This window comes from Trichechus manatus, unplaced genomic scaffold (genome assembly GCF_000243295.1).
Source record: "Trichechus manatus latirostris isolate Lorelei unplaced genomic scaffold, TriManLat1.0 scaffold00053, whole genome shotgun sequence".
Classification (NCBI taxonomy): Eukaryota; Metazoa; Chordata; class Mammalia; order Sirenia; family Trichechidae; genus Trichechus; species Trichechus manatus.
This window is the reverse complement of record NW_004443989.1, coordinates 16122675-16146398: the sequence shown is the minus strand read 5'-3', so window position 1 is coordinate 16146398 and position 23724 is coordinate 16122675. Positions and strand designations below refer to the sequence as shown.

Below are 23724 nucleotides of genomic sequence, written 5' to 3'. Positions count from 1 at the left end.
GGCTGTCCAATCCCTGGCTGAACAGTGAACCTCAGAAGTGACTTCACCACTGAGCTAAAAGCGTGTCCGGGTGCCATACCCTTGGGGTTTCTCCAGTCTCTCTCAGTTCAGTAAATCTGGTCCTTTTTGTGTTAGAATTTTTGTCCTACATAATTCTCTAGCTCTTTCCAGAACCTTCTGTTGTGATCCCAGTCAGAGCAGTCAGTGGTGGTAGCCGGGCACCATCTAGCTGTACTAGACTCAGTCTGGTAGAGGCATTGGTAGCTGTGGTCCATTAGTCCTTTGGACTAAACTTTTCCTTGTATCCTGTTCTCTTCATTCTCCCTTTATCTGAAAAGGGTGAACCCAGTGAAGTATCTTACATGGCTGCTCACAAGCTTTTAATACCACAGACACTACTCACCAAGGTAGAGTGCAGAACAATGTCTTTACAAACTGTGTTATGCCAAATGAGCTAGATGTTCCCAGAGACCAAGGTCTCCACAGCCCTCTGTTCAGCATTTCAGTCCCTCAGGGAGTATGGATGTGTCTGTGGAGCTTCCATGACCTTTCTTGTACAAATTGTGCTGGCTTCCCCAGTATTGTGTACTGTCTTACACTTCACCAAAGTTACTGCTTATCTATTGTCTGTTTAGTATTTCCCCCCACCCCTCCCATCCCTCATAACCAACAAATATTGTTACTTTTGTTTGTAAACTTTTTCATGAGTTCTTACAATAGAGGTCTCATACAATATTTGTCCTTTCGTGATTGACTTATTTCACTTAGTATAATGTCCTTCAGTTTCATCCATTTTATAAGATGCTTCACAGATTCATCATTGTTCTTTACCCTTGCATAATGCTCCATTGTGTGTATGTACCACATTTGTTTATCCATTCATCTGTTGATGGGTATCTATGTTGTTTCCATCTTTTTGCTGTTGTGAACAATGCTGCAATGAAGATGGGTGTGCATGTATCTATTCGTGTGACGGCTCTTATTTCTGTAGGATATATTCCTAGGAGTGGGGTGTTGGATTGTATGGTATTTCTATTTCTAGCTTTCTAAGGAAGTGCCATATGATTTTCCAGAAATGTTGTATCATTATACATTACCACCAACAGTGCATAAGACTTCCAATCTTCCCGCAGCCTCTCCACCGTTTGTTACTTCCAGTATTTTTGATTCGTGCCACTAATGCCGAAGTGATATCTCACTGTGGTTTTTATTTACATGTGTCTAATGACTAGTGATTGTGAGCATTTCCTCATGTGTCTGTTGGCAAGTTGAATGTTTTACTTGCTGAAGTGTTTGTTCATTTCCTTTGCCCATTTTTTAAATGGATTATTTGTCTTTTTGTTGTAGAGGTGTTGGGTGTTCTTGTAGATTATAGAGATTAGACTTTTGTCTGACTTGTAATGCCGAAAAATTTTTTCCCGGTCTGTAAGTTCTCCTTTTACTCTTTTCCTGAAGTCTTTTGAAGAGCATAGGTGTATAATTTTTAGAAGATCCCAGTTATATAGCTAATCTTCTGGAGCTTGTGTGTTGTTATTTATGGTTTGTATCTCATTAATGCCGTATATTAGGGCCTGTAGCATTGAACCTATTTTTTCTTGTATGAACTTGATAGTTTTTGGCTTTATACTTATGTCTTTGATCCATTTTGAATTAGCTTTTTTTAATTGTTGTACTTTAAATGAATTTTACATTTCAAGTTAGTCTCCCATTCAAAATTTTTATGCATACATTGTTATGTGACCCTAATTGCTCACCCCGTTCGCCGACCCCACATACCTCCTTTCCACCCCTGATTCCCCATAACCATTCAATCACCTCCTAACACTCACTGCGTTCCCATCTCACCTCCGAAAAGAAGCTGCCCCTTTGGTCTATCTACTTGAGCTAAGAGGCACACTCCTCACAAGTATCACTTTATATCCCACAGTCAAGTCCAGTCCCTGTCTGAAGAGTTGGCCTCGGAAATTGTTTTAGTTAGGGCTGATAGAGAAACTAGGGGCCATAATTGCAAGGATTCCTCAGTCTCAGTCAAACCTTTAATTCTGGTATTCCTACTAGAATTTGAATTCTGCATATTTCTCCCTCTCCTTTGGGACTCTCTGTTGTGTTCCCTGTCAGGGAAGTTACTGGTGATAGCTGGGCACTATCTAGTTCTTCTGGTCTCAGGTTGAAGAAGTGTCTGGTTTATGTGGCCCTTTCTGTCTCTTGGGCTAATACTTTCCTTGTGTGTTTGGAGTTCTTCATTCTCCTTTACTCCAGGTCGTTGGGACCAATTGATGCAGCTTAGATGGCTGCTTGCAAGCTTTTAAGACCCCAGACTCCACTAATCAAGTAAGATGCAGACAATATTCTTAATAAGCTTTGTTATGCCAATTGACCTAGATGTCTCCTGAAAGCATGGTCCCCAGACCGCTACCCCTGCTACTCTGTCTCTCAAGGTATTTGATTGTCTTCAGCAAACTTCTTAGCTTTGGATTAGTCCAGTTGTGCTGACATCCCCATAGTGTGTGCTGTCCTTCCCTTCGCCTAATATTATTCTTATCTACTATCTTGTTAGCAAATAACTCTCACCCTCCCTCCCAACACTCATAAACATCAAAGAATGTTTTCTTCTGTGTTTAAACCTTTTCATGAGTTCTTATAATAGTGGTCTTATACAGTATTTGTCCTTCTGTGACTGACTAACTTCACTCAGCATAATAAGTTCCAGCTTCCTCCAGGTTATACGATGTTTCACGGCTTCATCTTTGCTCTTTATCATTGCATAACATTCCATTGTCTGGATATACCATAATTTGTTTATCTATTCATTCGTTGATGGCTACCTAGGTTGTTTCCATCTTTTTTGCTATTTTGAACGGTGCTGCAATGAACATGGGTGTGCATATATCTATTCGTGTGACAGCTCTTGTTTCTCTAGGCTATATTCCAAGTAGCAGGATACCTGGATCTTATGGTACATTTATTTCTAGCTTTTTAGGGAAGTATCAAATCAATTTCCAAAGTGGTTGTACCATTTTATATTCCCAAAAACAGGGTATAAGTGTTCCAGTCTCTCTACAACCTCTCCATCATTTATTATTTTGTGTTTTTTGGATTAGTGTTAGCCTTGTTTGGGTGAGATGATATCTCGTTGTAGTTTTGATCTGCATTTCTCTAACGGCTAATGATGGTGAGCATTTCTTCATGAGTCTGTTAGCCGCCTGAATATCTTCTTTGGTGAAGTGCCTGTTCATATACTTTGCCTATGTTTAACTGGGTTATTTGTCTTTTTGTTGTTGAGATTTTGCACAATCTTGTAGATTTTAGAGATTAGACACTGATCGGATTTGTCATAGCTAAAATTTTTTTCCCAGTCTGTAGGTTGTCTTGACTCTTTTGGTGAAGTCTTTTGATGAGCATAAGTGATTTATCTAGATTTATCTCCCATATATCTAGTCTCTCTTCTGGAGCTTGTGCATTGTTACTTATGGTTCGTATTGTGTTTATGCCATGTATTAGGACTCCTAGAGTTGTCTCTATTTTTTCTTCCATGATCTTTATCATTTTTGATTTTATATTTAAGACTTTGATCCAGTTTGAGTTAGTTTTTGGGCATGGTGTGAGGTATGGGTCTGTTTCAGATGGATATACAGTTATGCCAGCACCACTTGTTAAAGAGACTGTTTTCCCCAATTAACAGACTTTGGGCCTTTGTCAAATATCAGCTGCACATACGTGGGTGAACTTATGTCTGAATTATTAACTCTGATCCATTGGTCTATATATCTGTTGTTGTACCAATACCAGACTGTTTTGACTACCGTGTCTGTATAATAGGTTCTAAAATAAGTTAGTGTGAGACCTCCACTTTTCTCTTCTTCTTGAGTAATGATTTTTTTATTCGGGCCTCTTCTCTTTCCATATGAAGTTGGAGATATGTTTCTCCATCTCATTAAAAAATGCTGGTGTAATTTGGATGACAATTGCATTCTATCTGTAGATTGCTTTGGGTAGAATTGATATTTTCATTATGTTTAGTCTAACTATCCATGAGCAAGGTATGTTTTTCCTCCTATGCAAGTCTCTTTTAGTTTCCTGCAGTAGTTTTTTATAGTTTTCTCCACATAGATATTCTATGTCTCTGGTTAGATTTATTCCTAAGTATTTTATCATCTTGGGGGCTATTGTAAATGGTATTGATTTGGTGATTTCCTCTTTAAGGGTCTGTTTGTTGGTTTAAGGGAATCCAACTGATTTTTGTATGTTTATCTTGTATCCTGAAATTTTGCTGAAATCTTCTATTAGTTCCAGTAGTTTTCTTGTGGATTCTTTGGGGTTTTCTATGTATAAGGTCATATCATCTGCAACCAGAGATACTTTGACTTCTCTCCCTACTGATTTGGATGCTCTTCATTTCTTTTTCTAGACTAATTGCTCTGGCTAGAACCTCCAGCACAATGTTAGAGTGTTGATAGACGGCATCCTTGTCTGGTTCCCATTCTCAAGGGGGAAACTTTCAAAGTCTCTCTATTTAGGATGATGTTTGCTGTGGGCTTTGTATAAATGCCCTTAATTATATTGAGAAATTTCCCTTTTATTCCTATTTTGTTGAGAGTTTTTATCAAGAATGGGTGTTAGACTTTGTCGAATGCCTTTTCTGCATGAGATCATGTGGTTCTTGTCTTTTGTTTTATTTATGTGATGGATTACGTTGATTGTTTCTCTAATATTGAACCACCCCTGCATACCTGGTATAAATCCCACTTCATCATGGCGAATTGTTTTTTTGATAAATTACTGAATTCTATTTGCTAGAATTTTCTGGAGCACTTTAGCATCAATGTTCATGAGGGATATTGGTCTGTAATTTTCTTTTTTTGTGGTGTCTTTACCTGGTTTTGGTATCACAGTTATGCTGGCTTTATAGAATGAGTTTGGGAGTATTCCATCCTTGTCTATGCTCTGAAATGCCTTTAGTAGAAGTGGTGTTATCTCTTCTCTGAAAGTTTGGTAGAATCTCTAGTGAAGCCACCTGTGCCTGGGTTTTTTTTTTTTTTGCTGTTGGGAGTTTTTTTAATAACCTTTTCATTCTCTTCTTTTGTTATGGGTTTATTTAGTTGTTCTACCTCTGTTTGTGTTAGTTTAGGTAGCCAGTGAGTTTCTAGAAATTTGTCCATTTCCTCTAGGTTTTCAAATTTGCCAGAGTAAAACTTTTGATAATATTCTGTTATGATTCTTTTAATTTCAGTTGGGTTTGTTGTGATATTACCCGTCTCATTTTTTATAAGTATTATCTGCTTGCTCTCCTGTTTTTCTTTTGTCAGTTTGGCCAGTGGTATATCACGAACCAGCTTTTGGACTTGTTAACTTTTTCAATTTTTTTCTATTCTCTATTTCATTTAATTCTGCTCTAATTCTTATTATTTCCTTCCTTCTGGTGCCTGTGGGCTTCTTTTCTGCTCTCTTTCTACTTGTTCCAGTTGTAGGGTTAATGTTTTGATTTTGGTCCTTTCTTCTTTTTGGATGTGTGCATTTATTGCTATAAACTGAACTCTGACCACCACTTTTTTTGTGTCCCAAAGGTTCTCGTAGAATGTGTTTTCATTCTCGTTTGATCCTATGAATTTGTTTATTCCATCCTTAATTTCTTCTTTCACCAGTAGTTTTTGAGCAGTGTGTTGTTCAGTTTCCATGTGTTTGATTTTTTCTTCCTTGCTTTTTGTGTTGTTGATTGCAACTTTTATGGCTTTATAGTCAGAAAAGATGCTTTGTAATACTTCAATGCTTCAAATTTTGTTAAGGCTTGCTTTATGGCCTAATATGTGGTCTATTCTGGAGAATGTTCCATGTGCGTTGGAAAAGAAAGTATACTTGGCTGCTGTTGCGTGCGGTGTTCGGTATATGTCTATGAGATCAAGTTGGTTCATTGTAGCATTTAGTTCTTCAGTGTCTTGGTTGAACTTCTTTCTGGATGTTGTGTCCTTCACCGAAACTGGCATTTTGAAGTCTCCTACTACTATTGTGGGGCTGTTTATCTGTCTTTTCAGAGCTGTTAGAGTTTGTTTAATGTATTTTGGAGCCCTGTCGTTGAGTACGTAAGTATTTAATATAGTTATGTCCTCCTGGTGTATTGACCATTTTATCATTATATATTGCCCTTCCTTATCCTTTGTGATGGATTTTATTTTAGATACTATTTCGTCAGAGATTAATATTGCCACTCCTGCTCTTTTTTGAGTGTTGTTTTCTTGATATTTTTTTTTCATCCTTTGAGTTTTTGCCTGTTTGTGTTTTTAAGTCTAAGATGTGTCTCTTGTAGGCAGCATATAGATGGATCATACTTTTTTTATCCAATCTGCCACACTCTGTCTCTTTATTGGTGCATTTAGTCGGTTTACATCGGGGGTAATTATTGACAAGTACGAGTTTAGTGTTGTCATCCTGATGTCTCTTTTTATGTGTTATTGACAATTCCCTTTGTTCCCTTTAATTTTCTGTGCTGAGTCATTTTTCTTTATGTATTTTTTCACTTTTGTTGATTTTGTGTTTACTGAGTCTTTATATTTTTCTAGTTTTTTTTTTTAAATTTTGATTTGTAAGATTATTAGTTTGCTTTCTGGCTACCTTAATATTTATGCCTATTTTTCTACGTTTATACTGGTTTATTATTTCTTTATAAAGCCTTGACATCCCCTCCGTATGAAAAACGTAAGTCTGCATTTTTTAAGTCCCTCCGTTTTGTTTTAATTTTGTCCTTTTTTACATATTGATATCTCTGTTGCCCTATTTTCAATGTTATACCTTTGATGTATTTTCGACTTCCCTATCTGAGTCAATATCTGGTTGCTCTGTCCAGTGTTCTAGTCTTGAGTTGTTATCTGATGTTATTGATTTTCTAACCAGAGGACTCCCTTTATTATTTCTTCTAATTTTGGTATGGTTTTTGCAAATTCCCTAAACTTCTGTTTATCTGGAAATGTCCTAATTTTGCCATCATGTTTGAGAGATAGTTTTGTTGGGTATATAATTCTTGGCTGGCAGTTGTTCTCCTTCAAGGCTTTATATATGTCATCCCATTGCCTTCTTGCCTGCCTGGGTTCTCATGAGTAATCCAAGTTTATTCTAATTGACTCTCCTTTGTAGATGACTTTCCTTTTATTCCTAGCTGCTCTTAAAATTCTCTCTTTATCTTTGGATCTGGTAAGTTTGATTATAACATATCTAGTTGACTTTATTTTGGGGTCTACCTTATTGGGGGTTTGATGAGCATCTTCTATAGATATCTTCTCATCTTTCTTGATAGCAGGGAAGTTTTCTGCCAAAAAATATTCAACAATTTTCTCTGTATTTTCTGTTATCCCCCCGTTTCTGGTACTCCAATATCCCGTAGGTTATTTCTCTTGATAGAGTCCCGCATAACTCTTAGAATTTCTTCATTCTTTTTAATTCTTTTATCTGACTTTTCCTCAAATAAGTAGTCCTCAAGTGCTTTATCTTCAATGTCATTAATTCTGACTTTTACTGCCTCAATTCTGCTCCTATGACCTTCTGTTGAGTTGTCTAATTCTGAAATTTTATTTTTAATCTTCTGGATTTCTGATTGCTGTCTCTCTATGGATTCTTGCAACCTATTAAATTTGGCATTATGTTCTTGAATAACTTTTTTAAGTTCCGCTACTATTTTGTCTGTGTGTTATTTGGCTGTCTCTACAATTTGATACATTTCCTTTCTAATTTCTAGAAGAGTCCTGTATGTCAATCTTTTGTATTCTGCCTCTGGTAATTCCAAGAAGTTCTCTTCCTCCAGAGAATTTATTGATTCTTTATTTTCGGAGCTTGCTGAAGCCATCATGGACCGCCTCTTTATGTGATTTATTGACTGTGGTGTCCGAGCCATCAATAAGTTATACTTTTATTTATATTTGCTTATTGTGTCCTACCTTCTTGTTTTGTTTTGCTTTGATATTCCCAAATAAGCTGTTCAGGTGTGATTGTTTGAGTATTGGCGCCTTTGAAGCTCTATCGTCCTGTCCCCAGGTAGTTAGTTCTGTAACTAAGTATATGTACACAAGAGTCGGTTAAATTTTCTTGTATGGATTCATCTCAGGTGTCCAGTCAGTCAGTCACAAAGTGTGTTACAGGTTCTCACCTACAGTCTTAGAGAAGCATGAGTGATTGGTGTAGGCACAGGTATCTGGTTGCAGTAGGAGGTCATGCACTGAGCAAGGCAAGGGCTGACGGCTACCCCTGAGTGTCTGAAATGAAAGCATGTCCCTATTCTCTAGAACGAGTAAGTAGGTGAGTTTTGTATCCAGGCTATCTGTACCCTATTCTGTTGGCTGTAAAGACTTGTGGGCACCACTTCTTCTTGGACCCCTGTAGCAGGTGACTAGGTGGCGTAGGTGGAGCCACCAGTCCTCAAGCCCCTGGTGCAGACCGGTAAAAGTGTCTGCTTGAAGGGCAGGGCTGTGTCAAGTGTCACAAATCTGCCACTTCACAGCTGAAACAATTGAAGTTAGACGTCAGGCGTTTACCCTGTTGTACTGTGGTAGTGAGGGCTTACACTGTTCAGATGGGTCCACACAAGTCTATACAGGGGTGGAAATCACTCAAAGTCTGCGGTACCCTTATGCCTGTGTCTAGCAAAGGAGATGTGCCAACCCTGTGTTCCTGGCTTAGGGGAGAGTGTAGTTTATTTGCACCGTCTCCAAGGCTAGGAGAATGGGTCATGGTGCTTTATGGGATCTACTTCTAGCCCAGGGAACTCAGAGTCTTCAGAAGCCAGCTGGACTAGTTTAGACTGGGTAGGGAGGAGGTGAAAGGGGGAGAGGATTTTCCCAAATAGTTTTTTTTTTTTTTAATCCCTGCGAAAGGCCGCACACATGCACTTATCTTTAACCACTTGGGAGCTGGTTTTCACTGGTTTGGAGTGTCAAAGCAGAATTTTTGCTGCCACATCTCTCTCGATGTGGAAGCTTCCTCCCGAGTGTGCATAAGGAGCTGAGTGCCTGCTTCACTGCGTACTTCGGCGCCAGTCTGGGCTGAAGATCTGAGGCTCCAGCCACGTCCGTACTGGCACTTCTCGCTTCTTCAGAACCAACTCCCTCATCGCCCAGCACGCAGTGCGATTCCTCAACTTTGCCTTGTTCAGGGCTCCTAGATATTCATATACAATCGATCACTTGTTTTTCCAGGTCTCTGTTGTAAGCGGGATATGGAAAGCTGTTTGACTCCTCCATCATCTTAGCCCCTCCCTCTTCTGAATTAGCTTTTGTATATGGTGTGAGGTATGGGTCCTGTTTCATTTTTTTGCAGATGATATCCAGTTTTGCCAGCATCATTTGTTAAAAAGACAGCGTTTTCCCCATTTGATGGACTTTGGGCCCTTATTGAATATCAGGAGACTGAAGGTAGATGGATTTACTTCTGCGTTCTCAATTCCATTCCATTTGTGAATGTATCTCTCATTGTAACAGTACCAGGCTGTTTTGACTACAGTAGAAGAATAGTAGGTTCTGAGGTCAGGTAGTGTGAGTCCTCCTACTTTACTCTTCTTCTTCATTAGTTCTGTATTTAGTCGGAGTGTCATCCCTTCACATATAAAGTTAATGATTAGTTTTTCCATCTCTTTAAATAATGTTGTTGGTATTTGGATAGGATTGCACTGTTTCTGTAAATTGCTTTGGGTAGAATTATCATTTTCACTCTGTCAAGTCTATCTATCTATAAGCATAGTATGTTTTTCCATTTATGTATATCCCTTTGAGTTTATCTCAGTAGTGTTTTGTAGTTTTCTTTGTATAGGCCCTTTACATCCCTGGTTAGATTTATTCCTAACTATTTTATTTTTTAGATGCTATTATAAATGGTATTGTTTTAATGATGTCCTTTTCATAGTTCTCTTTACTGGTGTATAGGAGTCCAACTGATTTTTGTATGTTTATCTTGTATCCTGCTACTCTGCTAAATCTTTCTATTAGTTCCAGTAGTTTTCTCATGGAGTCTCTAGGGGTTTCTATGTATAGTATCATATCATCCACAAACAGGGACAGTTTAACTTTTTCATTACCATTTTGGATGTGCTTTATTTCTTTTTCTTGCCTTATTGCTCTAGCTAGAACTTCCAGCACAATGTTAAATAGGAGTGGAGATAAAGGGCATCCTTGTCTTTTTCCTGTTCTCAAGGGGAATGTTTTCAGCCACTCTCCATTAAGAATGGTGTTGGCTGTTGGTTTTGCATAGATGCCCTTTACTATGTTGAGAAATTTCCCTTCTATACCTATTTTATTGAGAGTTTTTATCAGGAATGGGTTTTGCCCTTTGTTGAATGTCTTTTCTCTGTCATTTGTGATTATTGTATGATTCTTTTCTTTCTTTTTATTTATGTGGTGGATTACATTGATTGATTTTCTATTGTTGAACCATCCTTGCATACCTGGTATGAATCCTACTTGGTTCTGGTGTATTATCTTTTTAATATGATGCTGAATTCTAATCGCTAGAATTTTGTTGAGAATTTTTGCATCTATATTCATGGAGATAATGGTCTGAATTTTTTTTTTTTTTTTTTTTTGTGGTGTCTTTCCCTGGTTTTGGTATCAGGGTTATGCTGGCTTCATAGAATTTATTCGGAAGTGTTACTTCTTTTTCTATGTTCTGAAATTGATTGAGTAGTATGGGTACAAGCTCTTCTCTGAATGTTTGGTAGAATTCTCCAGTCAAGCCATCTGGGCTAGAGCTTTTTATTTGTTGCAAGTTTTCTTAATTACCTTTTTAATCTCTTCTCTTGTTATGGGTCTTTCAGATTTTCAAGATTACTTTCTGATAGTTTGGGCAGTTAGTGTGTTTCTAGAAATTTATCCATTTTCTCTAGGTTTTCAAATTTGTTGTGTTTTTTTTTTTTTTCATAATACTCTCTTATGATCCTCTTTATTTCAGTTGGGTCTCTGTTGTAATGTACCCCCATTTCATTTCTTATATGGGTTATTTGTAACCTCTCCTGTTTTTCTTTTGTTAGTCTGGCCAGTGATTGTTGATTCTCCCCAAGAACCGGCTTGCAGTTTGTTGATTCTTTCCAAGAACCATCTTGTGGTTTGTTAATTCTTTCTATTGTTTTTCTATTCTCTATTTCATTTATTTCTATTCTGATCTTTATTATTTCATTTCTTCTGGTTGCTGTGGGCTTTGCTTGCTGTTCTTTTTCTATTTGTTTGAGTTGTGTAGTTAATGTTTTGATTTTGTCCCTTTCTTCTTTTTAGATGTGTGCGTCTATTGCTAAAAATTGTCATCTGAGGACTGCCTTTGCTGTGTCCAAATGTTTTGGTTTGATGAGTTTTCTTTTTAGTTTGATTCTAGGAATTTTTGATTCCATCTCTTATTTCTTCTATTACCCAGTGATGTGTAAGCAGGGTGTTATTCAGTCTCCATGTAATTGATTTTTTTCTTTGCTCCTTCTGTTGTTAATTTCTACCTTGATGGTGGTGTGCTGAGAGAAGATACTTTGTATAATCTTAACGTTTTAGATCTTCTTGAGTATTGCTCTGTGGTCTAAGACTTGGTCTATTCTGGAGAAAGTTCCATGTGCTTTGGGAAAAAAAAAACGTGTATTTTGCAACTGTAGGTAGGAGTGTTCTGTATATTTGTATGAGGTCAAGTTATCTGATGGTGCCCTTTAGATTTTCTGTATCTTTATTGAGTTTCTTTTTGTATGTTCTGTCCTTTACAGAGAGTGGTGTGTTGAAGTCGCCTGCTATTATTGTGGAACTGTCGATTTCTCTTTTCAGTGCTGTTAAAGTTTGTTTTATGTAATTTGGGACCCTGTCAATGTGTGTGCAGATGTTTATTATGGTTGTGTCTTCATAATGACTTGTCAACTTAATCATTATATAGTGTTCTTCTTTGTCTTTTATGGTAGATTTTGTTTTAAAGTCTATTTTATCTGAGACCAGTATTGTCACTCCTGCGTTTTTGGTCATTGTTTACTTGATATATTTTTTCCAACTTTCGATTTTAAATAAATTGACACTTTTGTTTCTTAATTGTGTCTCTTGTAGACAGGATATTGATGGATTTTTTTTTTTTAATGCATTCTTCACTCTCTGTCTCTTTACGGTTGTATTGAGGCCCAAACATAATTCTTAATGGACGGAGGTAGAAAAATTCTCCTTGAGACCAGGAAGAAGACAATGATTCCATTTATCACCACTCCTATTTAACATTGTGCTGGGAGTCCTAGCTAGAGCAGTAAGGCAAGGAAAAAAATAATAAAGGGAATCCAAATTGGTAATGAAGAAGTACAACTGTCCCTATTTGGTATCATATGATATTAAACATAGAAAACTCAAATGACTCCAGGAGAAAACTACTGAAAGTAATATAAAGATTGAGAAGAGTAGCAGGATACGAGATAAACTTGCAAAAATCAGTTAGATTCCTATACACCAATAAAGAGAACAACAAAAGAAAATCAGGAAAAGATTATCATTTACAACAGCCCCTAAAAAATACAATACTTAGGAGTAAATCTAACCAAGGACTTAAAAGATCTATACAAAGAAAACTACAAAACACTACCGCAAGAAACCAAAAGAAATCTACATATATGGAAAAACATACCAAGCTCATGAATAGGGAGACTCAACATTGTGAAAATGTCAATTCTACCAAAAGCAATGTACAAATACAGTGTAATTCCCATTCAATTACTAAAAGCGTTCTTTAAGAGTTGGAAAAACTAATCCTTAATTTAGTAGGGAAAGGGAAGAGGCCCAGATAAGTAAAGCACTACTGAAGAAGAATAATAAAGTAGTAGGACACGAACTATCTGACCTTAGAATCTACTATACAGCCACGGTAGTCAGAATAGCTTGGTACTGGTGAAACGACAGATACATTGGCCATTGGAACAGAATTGAGAACTCAGATGTAAATCCATCCACATAAGGTCACCTGATCTCTGACAAGGGCACAAAGTCCATAAAATGGGGAAAACACATTATTTTTAACAAATGGTGCTGGAAAACTGGATGCCCATCTGCAAAAAAAAAAAGAAACAGAATTCATACCTCAAACAATACACAAAAAAAATTCAAAAATTGATCAAATACCTAAATATAAAACCAAAAATGATAAAGATAGTAGAAGAGAAATAGGATCAACACTAGAGTCCCTAATACACGGCATTAACAGGATACAAACCATAAATGACAACACACAAACTCCTGAAGGTAAGCAACATAATTGGGGTCTTCTAAAAATTAAACACTTATGCTCATCACAAGAATTCACCAAAAGAGTAAAACAACTTTGCACTATGACAAATTGGAAAATGTTCTAATCTATAAAATCTACAGGCAAATCGAACACCTCTACAACAAAAACGTAAATAATCCAATTAAAAATGAGCAAAGGCAATGAAGAGTCACTTCACCAAAGAAAACATTCAAGCGACTAACAGACATATAAGGAACGGATGGTGATCACTATTAGAGAAATGCAATTCAAAACCTCAAGGAGATACCATCTCTGCTCGGCATTACCGGTATATATATATATATATATATACCCAGATTATAACAAATGTTGGAGAGGCCCCCAGGTGACTGTAAATTCTATGCACTGCTGGTGGGAATGAAAAATGCTATGACCATTTTGAAAAACGATATATCTCTTCCTTAGAAAGCTAGAAATAGAAATACCATATGATCCATCAATCCTACTCCTAGGAATATATCCTAGAGAAATAACAGCCATCACATAAATAGACATATGAATACCCATGTTCATGCAGGATTATTCACAATAACAAAAAGATGGAAAGACCCTAGATGTTCATTCAACAGATGAATGGATAAACAAAATATGATACGTACACACAATGGAGTACTATGCAACGATAAAGAACAATGATGAATCTGGGAAGCATCTCACAGCAAGGATTCATCTGGATGGCATGATGCTGAATGAAATAAAAATATGCCAATCACAAAAGTAGACCACTAGTATAAAAACTCATGGGAAGGTTTACACACAAGAATAAATAGTATTTGATTATTAAGGAGGAGGTTACGGGGGAATGTAAAAACACTAAATAGGCCATAGATAAGTGGTAACTTTGTTGAAGGGTAAGATAGTACAGAATAATTGGGAAGTCAGCACAGCTTGTCCAAGGCGAGATCATGAAAGCGCCATAGACACATCCAAACTCTCTGAGGGACCAAACTACTGGGCTGAGGGCTGTGGGGATTATGGTCTCTGGGAGCATCTAGCTTAATCCGCACAGCATAGTTTATAAATAAAATATTCTCCATTTTACATTGGTGAGTTGTGTCTGGGGTCTTAAAATCTAGTGAGCAGCCATCTGAGATACTCCTTTGGTCTCACCCTTTCTGGAGCAAGTGAGAATGAAGAAAACCAAAGACACAAAGGAAAGATTAGTCAACATAACTAATAGACCACAACTACCATAGCCTCCACCAGACTGAGTCTAGCACAACTAGGTGGTGCCCAACTACCATAAGTGACTGTCCTAGGAATCACAATAGAGGGTCCTGGACAGAGCTGGAGAATAACGTAGAACAAAATTCTAACTCTTCTTCAAGATTTCTAAGAGATTCTTAATCATTTATCTTTAACTCTTACGTCCTTTGTTTGTAGATACTCTTTATTATATTAACGAAAGCATCTTCTTTGATGATTATAAGCATGTTTTCTTATTTAGATGATGTTATGAATTGAATTATATACCCCCAAAATATGTATCAACTTGGCTAGGCCTTGATTCCCAATATTGAGAGGTAGTCCTTCTTTTTGTAATCTGATGTAATTATCCTATTTTTTTAAATCTTAACCTCTATGATGTTAATGAGGCAGGATTAGAGGAAGTTATATCAGTGAGGTAGGACACAATCTACAGGATTAGATTAAATCTTGAGTCAATCATTTTTGAGATATAAAAGAGAGAAGGGAGCAGAGAGAGACGAACCTCATTACCACTGAGCAAGAAGAGCCAGAAGTGGAGCATGTTCTTTTTATCCGGTGTCCCTGTGTTGAGAAGCTCCTAGACCAGGGAAAGATTGGTGACAAAGACCTTCCTCCAGAGCCAAGAGAGAGATAGCCTTCCCATGGAGCAGGTGCACTGAATTCGGACTTCTAGTAACCTAGACTGTGAAAGACTAAACTTCTGTTTATTAAAGCTATCCACTTGTGGTATTTCTCTTATAACAGCACTAGAAAACTAAGACAGGTGATTTGGGTCTGTTGAATTTTTAAGCTAAAAGCACATTAACATCATTTTAATAAACAGCACTTTGTTGTAATATATTATCTTGTATGCAATTGTATTTGGTTTACTAATATTTCCTTTCGATTTCTGTATCTAGGTGCATCAGACGTCTAAGTCTATAATTTTTTATTATTATTAATAACCTGCAGTCTATGGAATTAAAGTTATGATGGGGACATAAATGTACCTTTTGCGATGATCTGAGGGAAGATCTCAGCAGTCATCACACCAAACGTGGATGTCATTCCAGGTCACGTGTTCCCAGATATGAGATGGTCTCTCTAACCCTTGGGCCACTCTTGTAGAGAGAGAGACAAGGGTAACAACATTAAGGGCAGATCCAACTTTGGCATGAGAAGTCACTCAGATTATTTCCCCAGACACAGACAACATATTCATCATCTCCCTACAATGCATAGGGAATGGTGCACAGAGAAGCACGTGGAGTGACATAACCCTGGGCTGTTACGGGACAAGGTGACAACCTGAGCTCAGGACATTCAAAACCATGTAGTCCTGGCCTGAAAATGCACAGATCTGTGTTTCTTTTCACTCTCACCACTTTGTCTTCTTGAAGAGAGCAGTAGTTCATAGCTCTGAAGGATGCACATACTGGAGTCAAATATTTGTTTCCTGTGTGCAATTTTCGTTTTCGTGTCCTTCCAGGACTTAATTGGTGATAAGAGTTCATACCACAAAGGTACCCAGACAGTGTCCAAATTTCACAAGAAGAATGGGCAACAGAAAGAGTAACCCTGAGCATCAAGTTCCAGGAATCTCTTCCCACATGCTTTCTCTGAAATCCAGAGGCAGGGACAGACAAACACTGATAAGTGGCTTATATATGTCCACAGGGAGACAGATATGCAAATGTGGCACCTTCTCTGCTCATGAAAAGCAGCTGTTCCCTTGGGTCTCCGAGTCCTTGACGATGTGTCCCAGTCTGTTTCCATCCTCAGTGTCCACACTGTAAGTGTTGCACTTATCTGGGATTCCCTTCTCAACACTGTCAAAAGTAATGCCCCTCTTGCATCAGGTCAGCTGTGACTGCTCCATATGAGACTGTTATTAGCGTGTGTTCTCTGTGTGCATGTACCTTGTGTGATGTTCAGGTGGTGGAGTCAGGGGAAGATTTTAGTCAGCCTGGAGCTTATCTGAGCTTCTCCTACAAAGCCTCTGGATTCAACTTCACTGACTATGGCATGCAGTGGGTCAGCCAGGATCCAGGGTGGGGCTTGGGTGGGTGGCAAGAATGAGTAATTCAGGTGGAAAAAAAAAATCAGTATTACTCTCCATCAGTTCAAGTAAGATTCAAAATCACTAGGGACAACACTTTCAGTGCCGTCTCTCTTAAAATGTTCAACCTGAAATCTGAACACAAGAGCCTGTATTACTGTACCACAGGCACAGTGAGGAAAAGTCAATGTGAGCCCAGACATACACTTCCCTGCAGGAAGGAGAATGGGCTGCAGGGGGAGCTCTTGATGCACAGAGCACAGAGGCCATGTCAGGAGCAGATGCAGTGGAAGGCCAAGGTTTCCTTTTAACCCTGGTTTCCTTACCTTTAACAAATATCTTATGCAAGGATCGTTATTGTTTCTTTTCTGTAGCTTCTTAGTTTCTCTCATCTTAAAAGGATTAACTCAGGCGAGAGATTCAATTCAATTTTTAATTATTAAAATTTTCAGAGTTCTATTATCAACACTCTTTCATTAAATTTTAATCCTCAATCTAAACTTTAGCATCATGCAAAGACTTGTGTTTTTTCTACACTGTTGCAGTCATACTATAATATAAACTTCTGTTAACAGAATATTCAATATAAGGGGTTGTGTTTCATTCTTGCCCTTTAACCATCTTACATGAAGCTGAAACACCATTTTAATGGCTTGTACCTTCCATGTTCATCAGGAAAGACATAGCAGTCACTAGAAAACGACATTTTTTGTTAAGAGTCAGTAAAAACGAAGGTTAAGTAGAAGGTCAGCAAAAATAAGGTGTGACGGATTGGCACAATAACCACAACAGTGGACCCAAACATACAAATGAGCACGAAGACTGGGTAACGTTTCTTTCTATTGTACATACAGTCTCCATTAGTTGTAGACAACTTCATGACAGCGAACAACAACATTCCTCAAAGTCTGTTGGGGTCCTGGTGTTTTATGTCTTAGTCTCTGACAAACTTTCCCCATACTCTATGGAATGAAACAAGAAACTCCTTTAATTTTATATCCTCCATATGTGACGACTGAGTTTACTTCTCTTCATTGTGACCACTGCCACAAACCAAGTTCAGCAGCTAATGCTCTTCCTAGAATACTCTCTTCCACCTACAAAATCCCCACCTTCCAATCTCTTCTAGGAAGCTGCAGCTGTGACTCCCACACCCCTTCCACTCTCTTTTCCTAAATACAGCAGAGAGGACAACTTCTGCTCATGCTGCCTCCTAAATACACACTGTGGAAGTCACTAGCTCTCTGATAATAAATTCCTCCACTGTTCTTGCACATGCTCAGAACACCCGCTGGCATGCTGCAGGAGTGAATGAATCCTGGAAATCCTGCAAAGTTTCAGTTAACTCCTTCTTTATTTTATATATGTTTTATAATACAATATAATAAAATATAATACAATACAATATAATACAATATAACACATCATTATATATGTATGCGTGTATATATATGGAAACTTGGATGGGGAAGTGGTTAAGAGCTACAGCTGCTAACCAAATGGTCGGCAGTTCAAATTCTCCCGGCACTCCTTGGAAATCCTATGGGCAGTTCTGCTGTGTCCTACGGGGTGCTTAGGAGTCAGAATCGACTCAACAGTAACGGGTTAGGTTTATATATATATAAACATACATATGCATATATATGTATACATATATACATTTATATTTGTGTGTATATATATTATTAAGTCATTTTTGTTAAACTTCTCTTCAACCCTCAGTGCCTGTACACACGCACACACACATACACACACCACACATGCACACACACATAGATCATGAGGATTCCATCTTTATGATCATTTGTATGTGTGGGTCCATTGTTGTGGTTACTGTGTCAAACGTTCACATCTCATTTTTGCTGACACATATACATACACACTTTGTTCTCTACGTTCTTTGCAGTCAGTATCCCACGGCTGCGTACTTAATTTAAGACACTATAAAGAAAAATTATGATTCTGTTGCGTGACATGAAATTCTTGTCACTCACTCACACACACACACACACACTCATATGGTATGATGGAAGTTACACACACTACATAGGCTCAGTGAATGATTGGTTCAACATCTCCAGGGACAACTCGAATAACACACTGCAAATGCGTATCCTGAGAACGCTGGGGGACCTACAGTGAGAGGAAGTCATTGTGAGCACAGACACAAACTTCCTGCAAGGATGGGACTTACCAACAAGGGGCGCTCAGTACCCATCAGCTGCTGGACTTGGTGAGGAAAGAAGCTAGGGAGGGATGTTTCTTGTGTTATCTGTGGTTTCCTTTCAGGGTTTGAGTTTACTCTTCTCTCCAAAAAACATTTGTTCTTACCCATTGAATTGTTTCCTGAAGCACCATGAAAGACCAGTAGCTAGAGAGCACAGTGTGCAGCTTTGATGTCTGCTGACTAAGATGGATCAGAGAGGAGCCTGGCATGGGACTGCAGTGGATGCTCAGCTATAATAGCTGTGCTGACCACAAATGTAGCTCATCTGTCCATGGCCAGGACACCTGGAAAGACAGCTACAGGTACCAACCCTGATCAGTAGCCTGGATGCTTATGACCAGAGAAGATACTGCTCTGTCAGACCCACAGTGGGGGTAAGATAGTGGGAGTCCAGCAAACACTTCACCTGAAAGTGATAGAAGGCTGTAAGCAGGGAGTCCTTAGGACCCATTGAGCTCAGTGCCCCTCTAGGGGCAGATTCAGGGGAGGATAGGGGAGGTTCCTATCACTGTCTAGGATTTCTTCTAATCCCACAAATAACAACATCCAGAGAAATCCTTTTTTATTCTGACTCTAGAATTAGAAGGTAACTTTGAAGTATAGAGATTTTTTTTTTTTTTAAATCCTCTCTCTACGTACCATTGAATGTCATAGAAAATGGGAGCTTTAGAGGAAGTATCTCATTGTCCCTGTGTTAGGCTTTATGGGAAGATTCATGCAGGCCTGTCTTGATTCTGTTACATGGTGAGAATAGAGGATTTGGTGGAATTTCATTAGATCATCTCCATATGGGTAACTCTGATCACAATAAAGTTGCATTACACATACAATATAAACAGGAATGTAGCCTACTGAATTAACCTGAACAAACACCAGCCTCATATTAAATACATGAACAGAGAGATGGTAGAAGTACTTTACACATAAAATGTGCTGTTTGGACTTCAGCAGAGTGTCCTCAGAGTGATGACATTTATACAGTTCATGAATTTGTCTTTTCTGCCTGTGCTTTCTTACATAGGACGTACATCCATGGAATTCCCTACAGCCTCCTTCACCAGTGCCTCACTTCACACAGTCTTCCCTCTGAAAAGTACCTATTTAGGAGAAAGCATGTGACAGGACTCACACAGATCTTGAGATCATCTAGTCTCCTGTGCAACAATCCTAGAACAGCTGTCTGTGGGGTTCGGCTTAACTAAGTGACTTCTTATTTGGATATTTGTGGTAGTAGATGGGATGCACAACCCAGTTTCGGGCCTCCCAGAGAAACTGGCCACCTGGGTCATGGTGTGGAAAAGGGAGAGCTCCAAGGACTCAAAGAGTTTTTTTTTTTCTTATTTTTGTCATTTTAACCTGCTCACAGCATCTCACCATACAGCCTTCTTACATTTCTACATACGTGGGGATTCTTTCCTAGTCTAAGCATTTATACTTTTGTTTTATCAAGTTGCATGGAAACTTCTCTTTAATGTTCAGCACACGTACACACAAGCAGAAACATTTGACACACAAACACTAACATGAACTCATACTAATAATACATTCTAGAAAATCTTTACTTACCCAAGTGATCATTTATGCAAAGCCCACACACAGAACTGTGCAGGTAGGTTCCAGCTGAGAATAAGGAATCACAAAAGTAGAGGAGATATTGACACACTTCATGATCCTCCTTCAGGCCAGAGCCCAGGAAGATTGAGGTGCAAAGAGAATCTTCTCAGATCTGTGCTAGGAGTAGCAGCAGGTAAGAATACAGGTGCTTCATGGTTATGAATAATGATTTACTGTTACTGAATATAAACTTTATGTATATCCTACCAGAAGAATTATCATCCACATAATCCATTGCCCTTGAGTCAATTCCAACACATAGTGATGTATAGGACAGAGTAGATCTGCCCCATAGGGTTTCCAAAGAGAGGATGGTGGATTCGAACTGCTGACCTTTTGGTGTGGATTCGAACTGCCGACATTTTGGTTAGAAGCCATAACTCTTAATTACTGTGCCACCAGAGCTCCATGTTCCCCTAAATCCAAGGTTGGTAGCTATTCACAGGGCCCATTCTAGAGGTAAGGAGCCACCAGAAAGGAGTCGAGTGATCTTGCAAAGATCATTCAACTCTCAAGGGGCTGAGCTTGGAAATGACCCCATATTTGTTGTCCCTGGAGCAGTATGCCCCATATAATATGCTCTGCTCCAATGTCCTCCCAAGTGCCACCCAACTGTATAATAGAATCAAAAAAGATGATGATGTCAAATACTATGTTCCTGAAAGAAGGGTCAGAAGAAGAACTTAGATGTGTCCCTATCAAAGGCAAAGGGCGTTTCTCATGGGACAAGAGTTTATGTTTCCACTTTCAAAGCTCTTTCTCAAGAATAAAAACATATATGATCTCCATCTCTGGGCCCCTAAGTTGTCAGTAAGGCTAAGATCATTCTTGAGGAATGAGTTTGACTTGCTTCTTCTAGCTTCTAAATCAGAGACTGAGACCTTACCTGGTCTTTCCCTGATTTCTACGTGGGGCCTCCCACATGAAAATTAAGTCTTCACCTTCCATGTTAAATGTCAGAATCTGACAGGAAACTTCATACCGTATGCTGAGTTCTCCAGAATTATAAGCCTTGTCCAGAAAATCATGAGATTCCTGTTGATGTACTTCCACTTGTAGTCACTTCACCTCGTGAGTCTCTCAGAAATTTCCACAGCAAGACGACCTGGGTTAAGTGTCTGATACTTGACAATAATGTTAACTTTTTTCCTGTCCCCAGATGACATGTGCCAGGTGCAGCTGTAAGAGTCTGGCTTAGAACTGCTGAGGTCCTCACACCACCACTCCTTCAGAGGTCTCTCTGGATTCTTCAGCACATACAGTGGTCACTGCTGGCACTGAATCCACCACCCGACTGGGAAGGGACTAAAGTGGATATATATATATGTATATATATATATGTATATGTATATGTGTATATATATGTATATATATATGTATATATGTATGTATATATATGTATATGTATATATGTGTATATATGTATATAATATATATATGTGTATATATATGTATGTACTAGTGGTATATATAGTTGCTATGAGTTGGAATCGACTTGACAGCCATTTTTAGGGGGAGTTTAGTGACATAAAAGTGTATAAACATCCCTCCAAATTTGACTCATCATCTCCTAATATGTATACAAAAACCAAGTATTCCTGCACCTGAGCTCCGCAATGGAAAAGAACAAGACCATGTATGAGTCACAGTGAGGGGAAGGCAGTGGAAGCCTAGACACAAGCCTAGGCTGCACGGAGGGAGAGAGGGCTGTGCTTCAGGAGATGCTTTGGATCCACAGAACAAGATGGACCAGTACTAGGAGTAGGTGCAGAGACAGGCTGAGGACGGTAATCTTTTTGGGATCAGGGGTTTCCTCTCCTTTCACAGCTCTCAGTGATTTCCTTCAGTTTTCAACACTCAGCTGCCACCAACTTCTTTTTTGTTGTACTTCCTCTAATTTCTCACATTCTCACTGCAGTCAAGGAAGAGGAAGTAAGCATCCTCTGTTGCATGACATGGACCTGGTCAGAAGGAATTTCTCCAGTTTCCTCCATGACCTTTTCTTCCTCTTGACAAACAGAAAAAATGAGGATTCTCCCCATTCCTGTGACTGGGAAACATTTTTCACGCTGAAAAACAGAGATAGGACATAATCTCAGATTCAGTGTCATAGGATATCACGGGATAGAACTCAGCAGGATTTTTCAGGGGGACCTGCTCCCTGTGCAGGGACTTTCCCTCTGGCAGTGGTAAACTCATGCCTTCTGCAATCCATTTGGAGGACAGCAGTATTTCCAAGAATCATGAATATTACTCTACCCAAATTAATGGAAATCATTTTCACTCAATTCAATATCCTCTGTTAGTGACTCAGAAAGCAAGGAATGACACGTCTAGGATGTATGAATTTTATACAAAGACCAGGTTACTGACCTAAAATATTGGTAAACTAGGACTTTGCACCAAATCTCTCTGTTTGTGGTCTTGAGAGTTTCTGTTGCTCAGAGTTCTCCTTCAAGTAGTCTACAGACTCAGAAATTTGTTGCAGAAACTCAGTTTCTGGAAAAAATGAGAACTAGGGTGTTGCTGATCTTTGCAACAACGCTAAGAATGATTACTATCTATGCAGAAATCTAATCTTTGTTAAAAAAAAAAAAACTAACAAAAAACAAAAAGGACTTTAGGTTGGCATGAAGATGTTCCTCTCTACAGTAACCCTTGAATATATATAATTGTAAAGGTGTTTCAGCTGAAGAAACATTCATCCAAGTTAATGAGTCTTTCAAAGCCATTTCAGTATACGACAAACATTACTTTAGATCCATTTTTGTCTGAATTAGATGTTTTTGGTCCATTTGGCTGTTGTCTCAACACTTTGGAACATCTAAAGTATAAACATGAGGTAACGCAGGTGTGAAATGAATCAGAATGAGTACATGACCATTAAGAGAGCCCTGGAGTTGTGGTAACTATTTGATATTAATTTATCTATTTATTCATCTATGTGTCTAAGTATCTATCTATCTACCTATCTATCATCTATCTTTCTTTCTGTCTCTTTATCTTTCATCTATCTATCTATCATCTATCTATCTATCATCTATCTATCTATCTATCTATCTATCTATCCTTGGGAGTAGAGAAGCATTGACTCTATTCCCAAAAGTGTCCTTGATTCTTGGTTGCATCTGACTCCCTGACCAGAATATATCCTGGTGTGAATTAAGATAATCCAGGGCTTGGTGAAGTGAAAACCCCAGGAAGAGTACTGTGTTCTCCCAAAGGAGTATCCAGCATCTTTTATCCAGTGAGGATGTTAGAGAACGGGTCCTCCCCTCACACGGGTTCACCGTTACATGCAAATGCACCTCCCACATGCAAATCCCCCTTAAGCAGCCAGAGGAAATCACAGAACATATTTATTTAAATTCAGGTTCCTCTT

General features: G+C 38.5%; 1 pseudogene; it reads right to left on the bottom strand.

Annotated features, from left to right (window-relative positions):
* Nucleotides 1-9091, bottom strand: part of LOC101342414 (ATP-dependent Clp protease ATP-binding subunit clpX-like, mitochondrial) — a 67287-nt pseudogene extending 58196 nt beyond the window's left edge.
* Nucleotides 9092-23724: the final 14633 nt, after the last annotated feature.